Below are 16,374 nucleotides of genomic sequence, written 5' to 3'. Positions count from 1 at the left end.
TGACAAGGAAATGCCAAACGGGACTGCAGGGATAGGTTTGGCCCTTCGGCGTCGGGTGCTGCCTTTCTGGCGGATAATCGTGTGGAGAAACTATATGCAGACAGACAGACAGAGGCAGAGGAGCTCAGTTGTGTGCGCGGATTGACTGATGTTCGCAGCCCGAAGTCAGCTGCAGACAGAGCAATCTATATGGCTCTGGCTGCAGCATGCATCGGCTTCTCTTTGATCACGGCTTTTTGCTGCAGTTTTCCGGACCTTTCTGTAATCTGGAGAGCACTGTCGCCACCTAATGAGTCCGTAAAATAGGTATACACCTTCAATAGCTCCCATATTTGTACAGGAGATGCCTGATGCTTTGATCCACGTCCCACCATCAAAAAACGCAATTGACGAACATACTCGTCCTTGGCACTCTATGTTACTAAACGAAATGACGAACATACTCGTCCATGGCACTCAATGAGTTAAATAAGAGGCCAGAGTCAAATTTGAAGCAAATTATTTTAATATATTGATTGATGATTGATTAATCAATACATGTCAAGTAAATCTTATCAATACATGTCAAATCAATCTTGAGCTTAAATTGTGGTAAAAAAAACTTGGGCTACGCACCTTTCACCCACTCCACACCTGGCACCTGCGTTAGCTCTCCTGCACTCGTTCTCGGCTCCCCTTCGGCTTTATTGGTGGTAAGCATTTTGATTCATCTCCTCATCATACGAGCTCGGCAACAAGCGCGAGCGATTGATTCATTGATTGATTCGCCCGATGTAGGCTGTCAATTTAGCAGAGGTTAAAAGACGCTTTTTACCTCTGCTAAATTGACGACTGCATTCCATTCCAGAGTCATGTTTGGTAGCCTATACGGGAGAGCCGGTATGAAACAGTCTCACAAAGCACTCGTGTTAGCCAGCTGCGCACCAAAACACACATGATAACTATTATCTCCTCATATATACTGTATCATACGAGTGTCGGCAACAAGTGCGAGCGATTGATTCATTGATTGATTCGCCAGACGTAGGCTGTCAATTTAGCAGAGGTTAAAAGACACTTTTTACCTCCGCTAAATTGACGACTGCATTTAATTCCAGAGTCACGTTTGGTAGCCTATACGGGAGAGCCAGAATGAAACAGCCTCAGCACTTATGTTAGCACTTATGTTAGCCGGCTACACACAGCTTTAATATTACATGACGACTATTTTGGGACCCGCCACGTGGCGGACAGACACCAAACCTAACTCGCCAAACCTCAAATCTGCCCGCCATTGGCGGGTGGCGGGCTCTAATTTCGGGCCCTGTTCCCCACCCAGATTTATACTGCTGGTCCCATCAGAGATTGAACCGACGACCTTCGGTCACAAGCTCTCTTCTCGAGCCTTTAGGCTGACCGCCCACTGAATAATGTAATGATATTAACACTGTATAGCCAGGGCCCGAAATTAGAGCCCGCCACCTGCCAATGGCGGGCATATTTTTGCTTTGGCGTGTTAGATTTGGCATCTGTCCGCCACGTGGCGGGTCGCAAAATAGTCGTCATGTAATATTAAAACTGTGTGTAGCCGGCCTGTGTCCACCTAGCGTATTTTTCCCACTGTTAAACGCTGGGAGTGTGCTGCGGACCGCTGATCCCAGCCACAATATACAAGGGAGCAGTCTGAAACGTAAGGTTAGTTTAACGTTAGTGCGTTCAGCGCAGTAGTATAACACGAGTGCTTCCTGAGGCTGTCTCTCCCGTAGCAGTGTCAATTGCGTGACAGCCTAACGTCGGGCGAATCAATAAATTAATCAATCAATCGCTCGCACTTGTTGCCGACACTCGTATGATACAGTATATATGAGGAGATAATAGTTACAGTATGTGTGTTTTGCTGCGCAGCTGGCACGAGTGCTTTGTGAGACTGTTTCATTCTGGCTCTGCCGTCCGTATAGGCTACCAAACATGACTGGAGGGGAATGGTATGCAGTCGTCAATTTAGCGGAGGTAAGAAGCTCTTTTAACCTCTGCTAAATTGACAGCCTACATCGGGCGAATCAATCAATGAATCAATCGCTCGCGCTTGTTGCCGAGCTCGTATGATGAGGAGATTAATCAAAATCCTTACCACCAATAAAGCCGAAGCGGAGCCAAGAACGAGTGCAGGAGACCTAACACAGGTGCCAGGTGTGGAGTGGGAGAGAAAGGTGTGTAGCCCAAGTTGTGCGCTGTCTGCACTGAGACTGTCGCAGTTATTACTTTTAGTTGCGTTGGGTTTTTTTTGCAACAATTTAAGCTCAAGATTGACTTGACATGTATTGATAAGATTGACTTGACATGTAGGCTATTGATTAATCAATCATCAATCGATATATTAAAATAATTTGCTTCAGATTTTACTCTGCCCTCTTATTTAAGTGTGTATTCTTCAACGTAATACCTTATCTACTTGAAATGTACTGAAAAAAAGTGATATATATGGATATATGTGACACAAAAATGCGTTTTTTTTTTTGGCCGGTAAGAAATATGCTTGGCGGGTAGATTTTTTCCATCTACCCGCCACTGGCCGGTGGGTCAAAAAGTTAATTTCGGGCCCTGTGTATAGCTATGAATATCTTATGCCAAATTATTAAGGCCTAATAACAAAAACGAAAAGCCAGTCTTTATCAATAATTGATCAAGACTGATAAAAACAGCCCTATCGGAAAGACGCATCACTGCCCAAACAACACTATAGCAGGGTTTTTCCTGCATAGAGAATTCATAGATGTAGGTGTCCACCTTTGTCAAATGTCATGCCACTTCTCTTGACAAAACTCTGACAGTAGGGCTGCTCGATTATGGCAAAAATCATAATCACGGTTATTTTGACTGATATTGAGATCACGATTATTTAACGCGATTACTCATTTTTTGGCAAAATTGCTTTGTCAACATCATGCATTTATATAAGTAATATATATATACGTAAGTAAATAGGCTAACTAAAATAAATATATAAAATAATTGTTTTATCTAGATTATCTTGTTTTCATGATTGTGGGAGGTCAAAATTGTAATTGCTATTAAAATTCGATTAATTGTACAGCCCTATCTGACCTAGTGTTTTCATGGAAAACACTATTTTCTAACAAGCGTTGCACTCGTGGATTTCTGTCATTTGTAATTGCTTTACTATTCTTTAATAAAGTTATTTGCTCAAGAAAGCAGCCTTCTGAGTACTTTGGATACTCATATCGCATATTCAACATAGAAAACGTCACTATATCAGCCGCCTATCGGTAATATCTGAAGTTTTCCCCCACTAAAATCGGTATCGGTCTCAAAAATTACATATTGGTTGGCCTCTAGGGTTACATGCTGCCACTCCGACGTGCTGCCACTCCGACGTTCTGCCACTCCGAAATATCGGCACTCCGAAATATTGCCACTCAGAAATCCCACCACTCCGATTTCCATAAGGTCCGCCACTCCGAACTTGATTTGACTGTCTGTGAAAGCTGCTGTATAAACATAACTTATTTATTTACTTAGTGGTGAAAGGAAAACCGAGGCGGTGTGCAGCGTGTCGGTGGAGCTAACCTCTCCCAGCCCCACGCCAAACCTAACCTCCCCCCATGCCTGAACCTAACCTCCCCCAGACCCTAACCCAAAACCTAACCTCTCCCACCCCCACGCCTAAACCTAAGGTCGGCATAGCGGGTGGACACTACAAAAACAGTAGTAATCAAGTAGGCTAAATAGCCTTCAGAAAGCATCAGTAAATTTGTGCCATATTACACAATATCCAAACTTCGGAAGTGCGGCTCCTTTAGAAAAACGAGGAAGGGCCGACATTTCGAATAATGAAGGCAGGAATTTTCGTAATGGTGGGGCCTATGCAAAAAAGGTGAACGACCGCCAGTCCGAATAATGGAAGTTAACGTTCGGAGTGGCAGGGCTTCGGAAAGGCGGACAGTTACCGGCCTCTAGTACCACCTCCGCCTCACTTTGAGCCTGGGAAAACCCAATAGCCTCTGTAGTACAGAGAGTATTGACTTTGCATTCTTGGATTTGATCATCCATAATCACCTACACAATTTCAGTACACACACATGAACGTCGTGACATTCAGGACAACTGGGTTAAACTGCAAGCTGTTTGTTGTCTCAGTCTTTCTGTCTGGAATCTGTCGCCTGCCAAAAGACTTCACACTTCTGTCTGGTGACATGACAGTATGTCTGTTCATGAATGAGATTCTGAATGACAGATGTCTGCTGGTGCGTGTGTGTATGTTTGTATCAGCGCCACACAGGCTGACTGAGCCATGATGTTAAGTCATATTGTGCCGTAGATGGCAGTGCTGTGTACGGGGATGCACTGGTCCATTTCTTGCTGAAAAGTCTGGGTCTGAAATTAAAATGTAATCCTAACAGCCATGTGCAACATGTCTGGAATCAAAGCAAATCAGTCACACATAAAGCATGTTGGATCTGTCTGATGGAGTAATTTTTGTCACTAGACAAAACAGACATACTCTCATGTCAACAGACAGACATTCATGACTAATATTTAGGGTTGGGTATCGTTAAGGAATTAACGATTAAATTGGGTGTGTTTTTATTATTCATTCAAATATCCAGCATTATATAAGAATGCCAAGAATGCCAATACCAACATTCAGTTAGAAAAAGCATATAAACAGTGGTGTAGTAGTGATAAATAGAGAGGTGAGTAAACTATCCAAAGTGAGTAGTTTACCTACTGTAGGCTACCTTGTTTCCCCTCATTGATTGATACAGTTGAACTGAAAATAGGTGAGTAAACTCTCTGCCTCATTTCAAAGAGGTGTGTAAACTGTTGACCCACCCTCCAATATGCCCCTGAATAAAGCAAGACACTATTTGCCTGCTGCACTCGCCCTCAAATCACTAAATCCCCCCACCCCCTGCTCTGAAAGGAAACTGAATTTCTGAAGGACAGCTGAGATGATGCTCTGACCATTTATTTCAGATTGGAACACACCCAATCAGGTGGATAATGTTTACTCTTAAACATTAACATTAACATTAACCATGCATGTTTACATAATTTAGTTAATTCCGTGTTTGGGTGCCGGGGGCTAGGCTGCTCACTATCAATGTTGATCCAACACGGTGATATCAGGAGGTGCATCATGACATACCTGAGGAGGTGAACGGGGTACCCGGGTCGCGTATTGACAGATGAAATGCGAGGAGTTTGTGGAAAACCGTGCATTTCTCTGTTTGTAGTTGATGGACTTTTGCTGTGTTTAGACAGATTGCTCGTGTTTCCTCCCTTACTAGTGCCTTTTGAACGCGTCGTTCTCTCTGCCATTTCACTAGCATGCTGCGGTCTCTCTCGGCTCTGTCTGCCGGCCTGCCTCAACCTGCTGCCTTCAGAGTGTGCATGTTGTGCCCCACCCAGCCCAGGCTGCTCGCTGACAGCAGCTGACGAGAGATAAAAGCAGTCAACCGGAAAAGCGGATCTCTTTTCTCCTGTAGAAATCGCAAAAAACACATCATAGGAATGTCTTACGGAGTTGGTGAGATAAAATGTGCAAGATAACTTTTATGTAGCAATTAGAAATAGGAAATATATTTTTCTTAGTTTCTCCAGTACCAATAAGGGAACCGTTAACGTCAAAGCTTATTGATACTCCGGTATTTAGAAATTCGGCCCCGGGGCCCGTTTCATACCGTTTCATGCCTACTAATATTGACTTAGACCAGCTGGTCTAGCTAGAGTAGAGTAATCTTTATTTATCCCTACTGGGGCAATTACTTTAGCAGCATAACAAAAATGACATTTAAAAACATACCAAAAACATAAAATACAAGTCCTAAACACAATACGGTTAAAAGGACACAAATAACCATGAAGGATATGTCTTAAAACACATATTTAGACAGCATTTTAATAATCCATAGAATTGCAATACAATTCAATTCAACAATTCAAACAACGAATGGCGAGTGAAACACCCTTGTGGTGAACCAGTGGAAGACTTAATAATCTATGAAGTATATCTATAAACTATGTGTGTCTGCATGTAATAGATTGGTACTGACGGTTTCAACTCGACAACATAAACATTGTAAATTTCCCCCAGCTTACTTACTTTTGCAGTGTTTGCTACTGTAGTCCAGTAACTGTCAGGACACAAGCTGGTTTCCAAATGGTTCCCTTGCAACAAAATTCTGTGAAAACCACCTATTGCCTAAACCAGGGGTGTCCAATTTTTTTTGAATGGGGGCCAGCCAGCAGCTTTTCACATCATATGAGTTATATAAAAAAAAATCATATACAATACAACTCTAAGGATTTTGTTCTGTGAAAACATTAGTTCCGCCAGCATTGTTCCTACTTGGTGCTTGTCTACAAACTGTGTGATAGTGCTGTCATCGTTAGGTGAACGAAAAAAACACAAAGTGAACTTGCTTGATGAACCAATCAGTCCCTCCAGGAAATTGCGATTTTGCGATCGCAATAATTAACGCAAATTCAACCAAACAGCGCGATATTTGCGGAGGCTTGCAATTTTTCAAAATTCCCGCGATTTCGCCGCAAACAGTTAGGAAAATGCCGCATCTTTACCTGGGTTTGAGATATACTGTATGTGCGCTGCCATCTTGCCTGGTTGCTGTGGGAACGGGGGACAACAACAGGAAGTGACGAGATTACGCGACGCAACGTAACACGTCATCGCATTGCGCGCATTCACTTGAACTGGAGGAAGCATGATGAGGAGGACAAACCACGCGCATTTGCCAACTAAAATAACAGCAAAAGACTGTGCAAAACAATTTCCAAATGTTTTACATGAAAGTGGAGGCAAGTTATTTTGCACCCCGTGCAACACGGTCGTGGAATACTTACGGAAATCGTCACTAGACAGCCACTTCGCTAGTGCGAAGCATTCGAGAATGCTCTCACCCCAGCATCGCCATGGGAGACAGATCACAGTCACTGAAGCTCAAGCAGCAACATCAGTGGCGAGTGCTGAGAGGATCGAGGTGAGTAGCCTACAAGATTGAAGCTGGAAATTGAAACTACGAAAGAGTTGATAGTTTAGTAAAAATAGAGTGAGACACAGAAGTGTGTGTGTGTGTGTGTGGGGGGGGCATATTTCGGGTCTAGTAGTTTGAAAATTTAACAATGAACAAGGGATGAGGAGGACAGGGAAGGCATGAAGAGGAAATAAGGATAAGAGGAAAAATATGAAGCTCTAAGCAAAAAGTATGAGAAAAGGCAAAGTGATAATAGCATTATTGAGGATGAGGAAGAAAGGAGAAGAGAATCGATGAAGGGAGGAAAAGGAAAGCAAAGAGGTAAGGCAGAGAAAAGTGGGCAAAATTGGGAGAAAATAAATTAAATGTTTTTACAATTACAATGCAGATTATTTGAGAAGATGAACAATACAGAAATTATATTAATTCAGCTGTGTGTGTGTGTGTGTGTGTGTGTGTGTGTGTGTGTGTGTCAGAGAGAATAAAGTAATTAAATTAAATGTTTTTTAAATGACAATGCAGATTATTTGATAAGAACAATGCAGAAATTATTTTCCTTAATGCCAGCTTTTAGTTTTGGTGTGTGTGAGAGAGAGAAATAGAAAATAAGCAATGTCTAAATTAACTATTTTAATTAAATAAAGGCTGTCATTTCTGTTTTTAGATTTGTGAAACGTGGGTCGCCACCTGCACTGCAGTCAACATTCCACTCTCGAAGAGTGACCATCCTGCAATGAGGAGATTTCTTAGGGAGAAGGTAGTCAATGGAGGAGCCATTCCAGGTGTTCACCAACTTCAAGTACTTGGGAGCAGTGTATGCCAAGGAAAAGGATGAGCTGAAGACACATCTTGCCGGAAAGCCTGTTGCTGTGATATTTGATGAGACTCCAGATGTAGAGGGGAGATGCGTGCTGAACATCCTCCTTGCACCACTTGAGAAGGATGGATCTGGTAGGATCTTGGCCTACCTTGCAGACACAGTTTTCCTTGAGCAGTGCAACCATTCAACTGTATCCATGGCTGTCGTGAAGTGTCTACAAGAATACAGCATCAACAATGAGGATGTCATTGTTTTTGACACCGATAATGCAGCGTACATGAAGAAAGCATTCACTGCTGCACTGCAGTCGTTATTCCCCAACTCCCTGCACATAACATGCATGGCGCACATAATGAATCTCATAGGCAGTGCCTTCCGCAAACCATTTGAGCAGTTGAACAGCTTCATGCTGAGGTTCTCCCAGATGTTCTACCGTGCTGGATCACGCAAAAGAAGATACCTTTCCTTCATGACAAACAAGCTGCCAGCAGGAAAAAAGGCTACCATGGCTCCAGATCCATGTGCAACACGCTGGAACTCATGGTTCTCTGCCGTGCAGTACCACTCAGAGCACTTTGGACTCTACAAAGAGTTCATAGAGTTGGAAATGGAGGTAAATCAAATGTGCATTCCTTCACTAGCATGAAGCAAGTAACACTCTCTTTCCTTTTGATCCACCTATTAGCAACACTTGCACATACAAGCACACTTTAGGTTGTGATATTAGTTTGATTGAAGTATAAACTTTTGTCTGAATTTATATTTTAAGAAATGTAACTATATTTAATGTGAATACTGTATGTTTAACTTAATTCCATTTCTTTCTTTTTCTATTTGTGTTTTTCATTCACAGGTGTGTGGCAGAAGTGCACCACAGTCTGTGGAGAGACTCCACGCCACACTTCAAGACTCAAACCTCGCTCAGTCGCTGAATGTACAGATGAAGATCATGGCTCACAAGTGTAAAGTTATTCTCCAGCTTCTGGACATCTTCCAGAGCAGATGCCCAGTCACCACAAAGATCGTCAACTACTTGGAGGATCTGCAGCTCAACTTCGCTGCAAATAAAGAGCTGCAGTATGAAGCGTGTGCCCAATACTTCGAGGGGCTTGACCTCCCATTTGCCACAAAGAGACAGATCCTCAACACAGTTGGCAAGGCATACCAAGATGCTGAGGACAAACTGGAGAAGTACATGTCAGATGGGCAGCCAGCCATAAGGTTTCTTGAGGAGGTCAGGGTGTTTGACCCTCGCAACATTGCATTCATGGATGACTCTGTATCAAGCTACAAGGCCATTCCAGGTTTCACTGACGTGCCCAACGATGAATTTGATTCTTACTTCCAAGCCCTGGGTCCAGCAGCACTCCGAGCTGCACCGAGTGGAGTGGTGGATCTGGATGTGTTCTGGGATGGCTTACAGGAGAGACTTCCTGTGCTGAGCACCTTGGCCAAACGATACAAAGATGCTGTCTCAAACTCGGCTGATGCTGAACGAAGCAACAGCCTCTACAAGCTGGTGTTGTCTAGCCGAAGAAGATCAACTACTAACCAAAACCTCCGAGCCTTGGTCTTCTTATACCACAACCAACGACTCCGCAGTGGAGCATTTGAGAGGGAGGAGATGGGGGGTGATGGAGATGGGATAGAGGATGAGGGAGAGGAGATGGAGCATGAGGGAGAGATGGAGGAGGAGGCAGAGTAATAGTTAATTTTTTTCTGACCAAGTTTTTATTGTTTTTTCATTTAGCTATTTTGCTCCCATAGAGTGGAGCATTTCAGAGGGAGGAGATGAGATACAGGATGAGGGAGAGGAGATGGAGGAGGATACAGAGGTAGGAGGCAGAGTAGTGGTTTTAATTTTTTGTGACCAAGTTTTTATTGGTTTTTCATTTTACTGTTTGCTCCCATAGAAGGAGTAGTTTCACACAGAGTGGACCCTGAGTCATACTTTCATACATGAGTTTATTACATCGTTAGAGTTGTAAAACATTGCACTTTTTTCTTTTTTGCTTACAGTATGTTAAAATCTGAGTCTAATACATTGTTGTAAGAGATTGCACTTTATTTTGCTTGCAGTATGTGTTAAAGTACACAAGTCTTATATTCTTACAGTTGTAAGAGATTGCACTTTTTTTTCCAGTATGTGTTTTATACAACCTAACCGTTCTAAGAGATTGCACAGTTTTGTGCATGCAGCATGTGTTGAATTATTGTATTATTTAAAGCACTTTATTTTCTTTCTTTTTTTACAGAAGATGTAGCCTATGTACAGTATTCTATTTTGCAGTCACATACTGTTTTGTAAAGCTACCTCACTTAACTCAGGAATTATTTTGTAATGTTCTTCAAGTTCAGGAAATAAATTAGTGATTAGATATGACTCTATCTTCATTGGATGATAGTTAGAAAAATGTAAAATTAAATCGCATTTTTTCCCCGCAACTCTGCAATTTTTGCCAGTTCCCGCAATTTTACCGCAAAAAATCACATAAAATGTCGCAAATTGCATCGCAAATTTTGAGAAAAGCCGCAGCAAAATCAAGCATTTATGACCGCAATAATCACAAAAAAACTCCGCAAAATCCTGGAGGGACTGACCAATACTGTGTGGAGGGCCACATTATAGTATATTTTGAGAGACAAGCCAAGGGCCGCTTAAAATCGGTCCACGGGCCACAAATGGCCCCCGGGCCGGACTTTGGACATGCCTGGTCTAAACTGGTCTGGTCCGTTTCAGTTTGCTTATCGAGCTAATAGAGGTGTGCAAGACGCAACAGCTACCTTACTGAACCTCATATACAAACATCTAGAGGGTAGTAAGAATCATGCCAGACTGCTCTTTGTTGACTTTTCATCGGTGTTCATTACCATTCAGCCTCATGTCCTTATCGAGAAATTATTTAGTTCCTTTGGTTTGGATAAATGCCTTGTTGGCTGGATTTTAGACTTCTTAACTAACAGATCTCATCAGGTAAGAGTCAATGGGATACTCTCTAGTATTTTAACATCCTCCACTGACTCGCCTCAGGGTTGTGTTCTATCTGCATTTTTGTACATTTTTACGGTGGCCCTGAAGTGCAAAGCACAACCACATTAACCACAACACAACACATTAACCACAACACAACACATTAACCACAACACAACACATTAACCACAACACAACACATTAACCAAAACACAACCACATTAACCACAACACAACACATTAACCACAACACAACACATTAACCACAACACAACACATTAACCACAACACAACCACATTAACCACAACACAACACATTAACCACAACACAACCACATTAACCACAACACAACACATTAACCACAACACAACACATTAACCACAACACAACACATTAACCAAAACACAACCACATTAACCAAAACACAACCACATTAACCAAAACACAACGACATTAACCAAACCACAATGACATTAACCAAACTTTTTTTTTTTTACTTTTTTTTTTTTTTCTTAAACCAATTTTTTTTATTATTTTTTTTTTTTAACCAAACTTTTTTTTTTTTTTAACCAAACTTTTTTTTTACTTTTTTTTTTTTTTTTTTTTTTTTTTTTTTTTTTTTTTTTTACAATTTATTTAGACTTTTCATTTACAACTGTAAGGCAATCATCACAAGTGTATACAACTTCGACAAGCATGAACAGACACATGGCAGCACATTCACACATAATACAGGACAGACAGGGGGAAACACAAAAATAAAAAAATTAAAATACAATTTAAAATAAAAAAATCATAAGATGGCTTGAGACTTATTAAAGATAAATAGAGGTCTTTGGCAAAATTCGATTTAATTAATTTCAGGGACTTCATGTAGAGTTGGGTTTCATTAAAGTAGCAGGTAAAGATGGGTGGAGTTTTGATAAATTTGGCCTTATGAATAAAGAATTTAGCTAAGAGTAGTAACACATTGATCATTAGGTCCAATTTTTTGTCTTGTTTATTTGCTTATTCGTTTCCTACTGCTCATGTCGTCCTAGCAGGAGCTCATTTAGAGGCAACGCTGGTAGCTAGAGGGGCTCTCTGGCTCCCATTATTAGTGAACGTGGGTTAGTGCCGGCCCATAGTTTGGAGTGGTCCTGTTTAAATTGTGTGCAGTGGTTTGCTGTGCTCCTTGTTGATGGCCCTACATTTTTATACTGTTCTATAGTGTGCAGTGGGTTGCCGTGCTTTTTACTGTGTGCAGTGTTCTGATAGGCTGTGCCATCCTGATCCACGTGCAGTACTGGCTATTGGGAGGAAGGGGGGCCGCTGGGCTTACTGGGAGTTGACCTCTGGGTGGGGACTTTTGCTGGGGTGTTTTAATGAAGAAACAAAAAAACATCGCATGGATGCATAACTGGGACGTATCCTCAGTGATGTACCCTGGGGTCATAGGATGTTTCGGGTCTCGCAACATCATACACCCTCGCCCAGGTGACCCAGCCGGGGCTGGCCAAGCCCCAACCTACGTCCCAGTAGCTACCCACGGTCAGCCCTATAGGGAGGGTCGAAGGTGGTCATGCGGTCAGGGCCATGTGGAGGAAAAATCCACATGTAATGCTCCGCCGATCCATCAATAATTAGATATCCGTTTTAAATGTTCATAGGAGGTTTTCTTTATTTCCACAATCATCTCTCCGTGCACGGAGGTCTCCTCTTGTCTACATTTTACAATGCAAGAGCCCCGCATCATTGTTTACTTCACATCATATACTGAAACTATCGATGCCCGCCCCTCTCCGTGGAGGGCAGTTCTTTCCATTCATCCATGTAGCTAATCTGATGTTCACTAGAATACATAACAAATCCAGTCTATAGTCACAACAAGACACAGGTTCCCACAGGAACCTCAATTCCCATAGACACTTCCCAAAACAAGACATATGTTCTCACAGAAACTATTCTGTGCAGCAATCTCCTGCAATGACTGAAGAACACAGTTCACAAAATACACCTTAGAATTGTCATACTTAATAATTAATCAATCAATACACACTTGATCAATAATTTGCCATTACAATTCCACACTTTTGATAAAAATAAATCATTATTATCAATATTAAAAATAAATTATTGATAAGAAACTATAAGTTCAAACACAGTCAAAGAAAACTAACATAACTATTATCCTTAACTTATTAGAAAAAATGTATCATCTCACACATCTATATAGATTAAAATTTCCCTTTGTGTTCACAATCACAATTAATAAGTCCTTCATTTCGGTTACTTACTTAATACTTAATACATACTTATGTTACAATGTATCATTTGCTCAAATCAAACTCTTAGTTATGCTAATATCAAATCAAGCATGATTATTTACCCAGGATTTCATAGCATAAACGAAGTGTGTCAGAGGTCAATGGCCTTTTTATTGCTCCACACTTTTGGCATATATTTTTTTCTTCTTAAAAACACAGTTTACACATTTCTGGTAATGGCTCCTGTTCATCCAATCGAAGACTGAAACCTTTAACTTGCTACAGGTTACATTCAAATTAAGCCCTACTTGGTAGTTTAGAATATGTTTATATTCATTTAACACACAATTTGATTAATTACCCCCAACCCTACTACAATACACAATTTACTCAACCTACAGAGCACATAGTCAGATTAACCTCTTTGTTTTGGGTTCCCCTCCAAGCATCCGGCAGACATACATCCCAAGTCGACTTTGGCATGTACTCTGCTCAAAAGCCGGGAAACAAACCCACAACCTATCAGCTCACAAGTCATCTTACAAGTCCAAGTCATGTCTCAAGTCTTTGTCCTCATCTCCGCTCTCTAGTCACACTGGAGTCCATTATCATTCCTATCTGGGTGTACAATAACATTGCCTTCAACAATCACACTCCTTTCACCGTTCCAAGGCTTCACTCATTCACACTGTGTTCACACTCCCCCATGACACATACACATGATCACAGTTTTTTTACACAAACCACACCAAGTACGACTCTCAACATCTTACTCGCCAGGGGGAAACCGTCACGAAGGATGCACTCGTCCGAGTGCACCACGCTGTCTGTCCCTCGCCATTCATCCGGTCTGTCCTCAAACTTTCGCATGTGTGTGTGTGTATGCAGAGACTAAGCTAATTGCGCTGGCGAAGGATGTGGGAGGCTGGATCTCAGCATCTGGCATTGGAGATCGTCCCAATCTACTGTCCAATCTGATTGTCTCAGTCTGCTTGTCCATCTGATTGTCTCAGTCTGCTTGTCCATCTGATTGTCTCAGTCACACAGGCACACAAACACATACACAACAACAACAAAAACTTAAAAACAAAACAAAAAACAGACACAAAAACAAAAGCTGCTTACCCCCTTTGACAGATGCGTTATATAACGCATGTGTCAATTAATTTAGCAGTTTTTCTATATACTTATTTTTTTAGAGAGAGACACCCTTTAACTTGTCTCTGCCTCTCTCTTAGTCCTCTTGGGAAATGTGTGTGCGCTATGCACTGTGGTTATCTTCAAGGCTTCAGGCCGAGAAGCGGGGGGGGGGGAAGAGAAATCTCAGTGTGTTCACAAACATTTACCTTTTCGCTTGGCAATAAGGGTTTTCCAGGCTAAATAATCCCTTTTCCTAAAAAAAACATAACTTCTATCCAACAGTACTAAAACAATGGTTTGTCAAACAGCTGTAACATGCAAATGTTCATGTGTGTCATTACTTATCTGCTCATAATTGGTGTCTTTGGAGCAAGTTCTGCTGTGAACTCCTCCACCCTCAACTGGCTTGCGTCTCCGGCCGTGTCAGTCTCTCGCCTGCGATTGACCAGCGCCTCACACCCTCTCCGCTCCGTCTTGATTCGCTTCGTTGAGTCCTCTCCGCTGTTACTGTCCAGGTGGCGTCAACCTCCGGGCCAAGCCTATGAATCGAAAACTCCACGGCAGTCATATATTCTTTTACAGCAAGCAAACCACTCATATTGCATTTCTGTAGCCCGTTTACACCGGTGTGGTGAAACACTTACACGGGAGGGAGAGATTTTACTCTCTCCCATTGCTGGCCGCTAGCTGCGGTGTTCAGGGCTGGTGGCTGCGGTACGGATGCTGCTGCCGGTAACCTGGCTGAAGCCTGCCCGGGGTGTTGATGGTCTCCGCTGGAGCCTGGACCGCTGGCGGTCTTCAGTGTAATTGAGCCTGGCGCTGACTCTCAGTCTGCTACATGATGGTGGTGAGGCGCGGGTCAATTTCCAGGTTGAGACCTTTTAAGACACATTAAGAGACACTAGCGAAAGATTAAACTCCTCACATGATAATTGAAAGTGTATGTATGTATGTATTGCTTCTGGCAGACATACTTTCTTTTCCCCTTCATAATAAATGTGTTGCTGTTGTTTTCTGTGGTTTTTCAAAACCACCTAGGCCATAACTTTTATACAGTCTATATTTCCCTCTAAATGTGGCATAAATGTTTTTTTTTTTTTTTTCTCTGTGGTTTTGTTCAAAACCACTTAGACCATAACTTTTATACAGTCTATATTTCAATCTAAATGTGGCGTGTAGGTCTGCTTGAGACAAATGTGCTTTCCTGGTGTGTATTTCGACCTCTGCAAATACAAACCCATAGCTCCTCATGAGCTTTCTCTAAACAACTGTGGTTTTGTTTGTGTGTGTGCGAAATCAAAACCAATACCTTGTGATATTACCAATAAAAACAAAATAACAACCAATCCCTCTTTTGTAGGCAAGTATGGGTTAAAATAAAAACATAACTGTGGATCCACATAACAAAATAAACAACCCTGTTTGTCCCCTGCCGGCCGGCTTATCTACACACATATGAACGTTTAAGCCCCAAAAGAATCAGTTTAATTTGAACGTTTAGCCCGTGTTTAACGCTTGAGTCCCAAAACAAAAAGTTCAATTTGAACGTTTAGCCCCACAACAAAAAGTTTAGTTTGTGAACTTTGTGATTTTTCTTCCTCTCATGTTTCTCATTCAGAAATTTCTCATTCATATCTCAGTCATTTCCCATTCATTTTTCTCATTTTTTTCATTTTTTTTTCCTCAATGAGCCTCACTGCTCAGTTTCACCCACACTCTCCCCTTTTTTTTTTTTTCATTTTTTTTTTTGTTCAAAGGAAAAAGACCTTTTGAAAACAACTTTTCTTTTTTCTTTTTTTTACATACAATTTATACCTCCTTTCGCAACGCTCAGGTCTGGGTATGTGCTGCTTTACCCCTTTATACTGCAGTTTTAGACGCTAAGTATACCTTTCAACTTACGTCGACGCCAAGTGTACCTTTCAACCTGCGTCTTTACTGTTTGCACGTCGACAAACAGGCCGATTTTTTCTTCTCTAAATCTTGCCCAAATATGAGTCGGCTCATAGTAAGCTCCTCTTACACGTGCGTTCTAACCTAACGCACGCCTCACCCTCTTCTGGATCCGTTATCCAAGGCAGTGAGTATACTCCGAAACGGCAATAGTGAGTTTTATCTAATATTATCTCACGCGAGCATCACCATGACCCCGCACCACTCTCTTCTAGACAAATCCTATTTTGACTAAGGCAGTGGTTACA

At 41.8% G+C, this 16,374-nt stretch overlaps 1 protein-coding gene across 1 annotated transcript in view; it reads left to right on the top strand.

Moving 5' to 3' along the window:
- Positions 1-16,374, top strand: part of fam184ab (family with sequence similarity 184 member Ab) — a gene marked incomplete at both ends in the record, with an annotated part of 541,527 nt that overhangs the window by 236,837 nt on the left and 288,316 nt on the right. The gene's annotated exons all lie outside the window — the stretch shown is intronic.

This window comes from Poromitra crassiceps (assembly GCF_964638095.1).
Source record: "Poromitra crassiceps genome assembly, chromosome: 9".
In the NCBI taxonomy this organism is placed as follows: domain Eukaryota; kingdom Metazoa; phylum Chordata; class Actinopteri; order Beryciformes; family Melamphaidae; genus Poromitra; species Poromitra crassiceps.
This window is presented reverse-complemented; position numbering and strand designations above follow the sequence as displayed.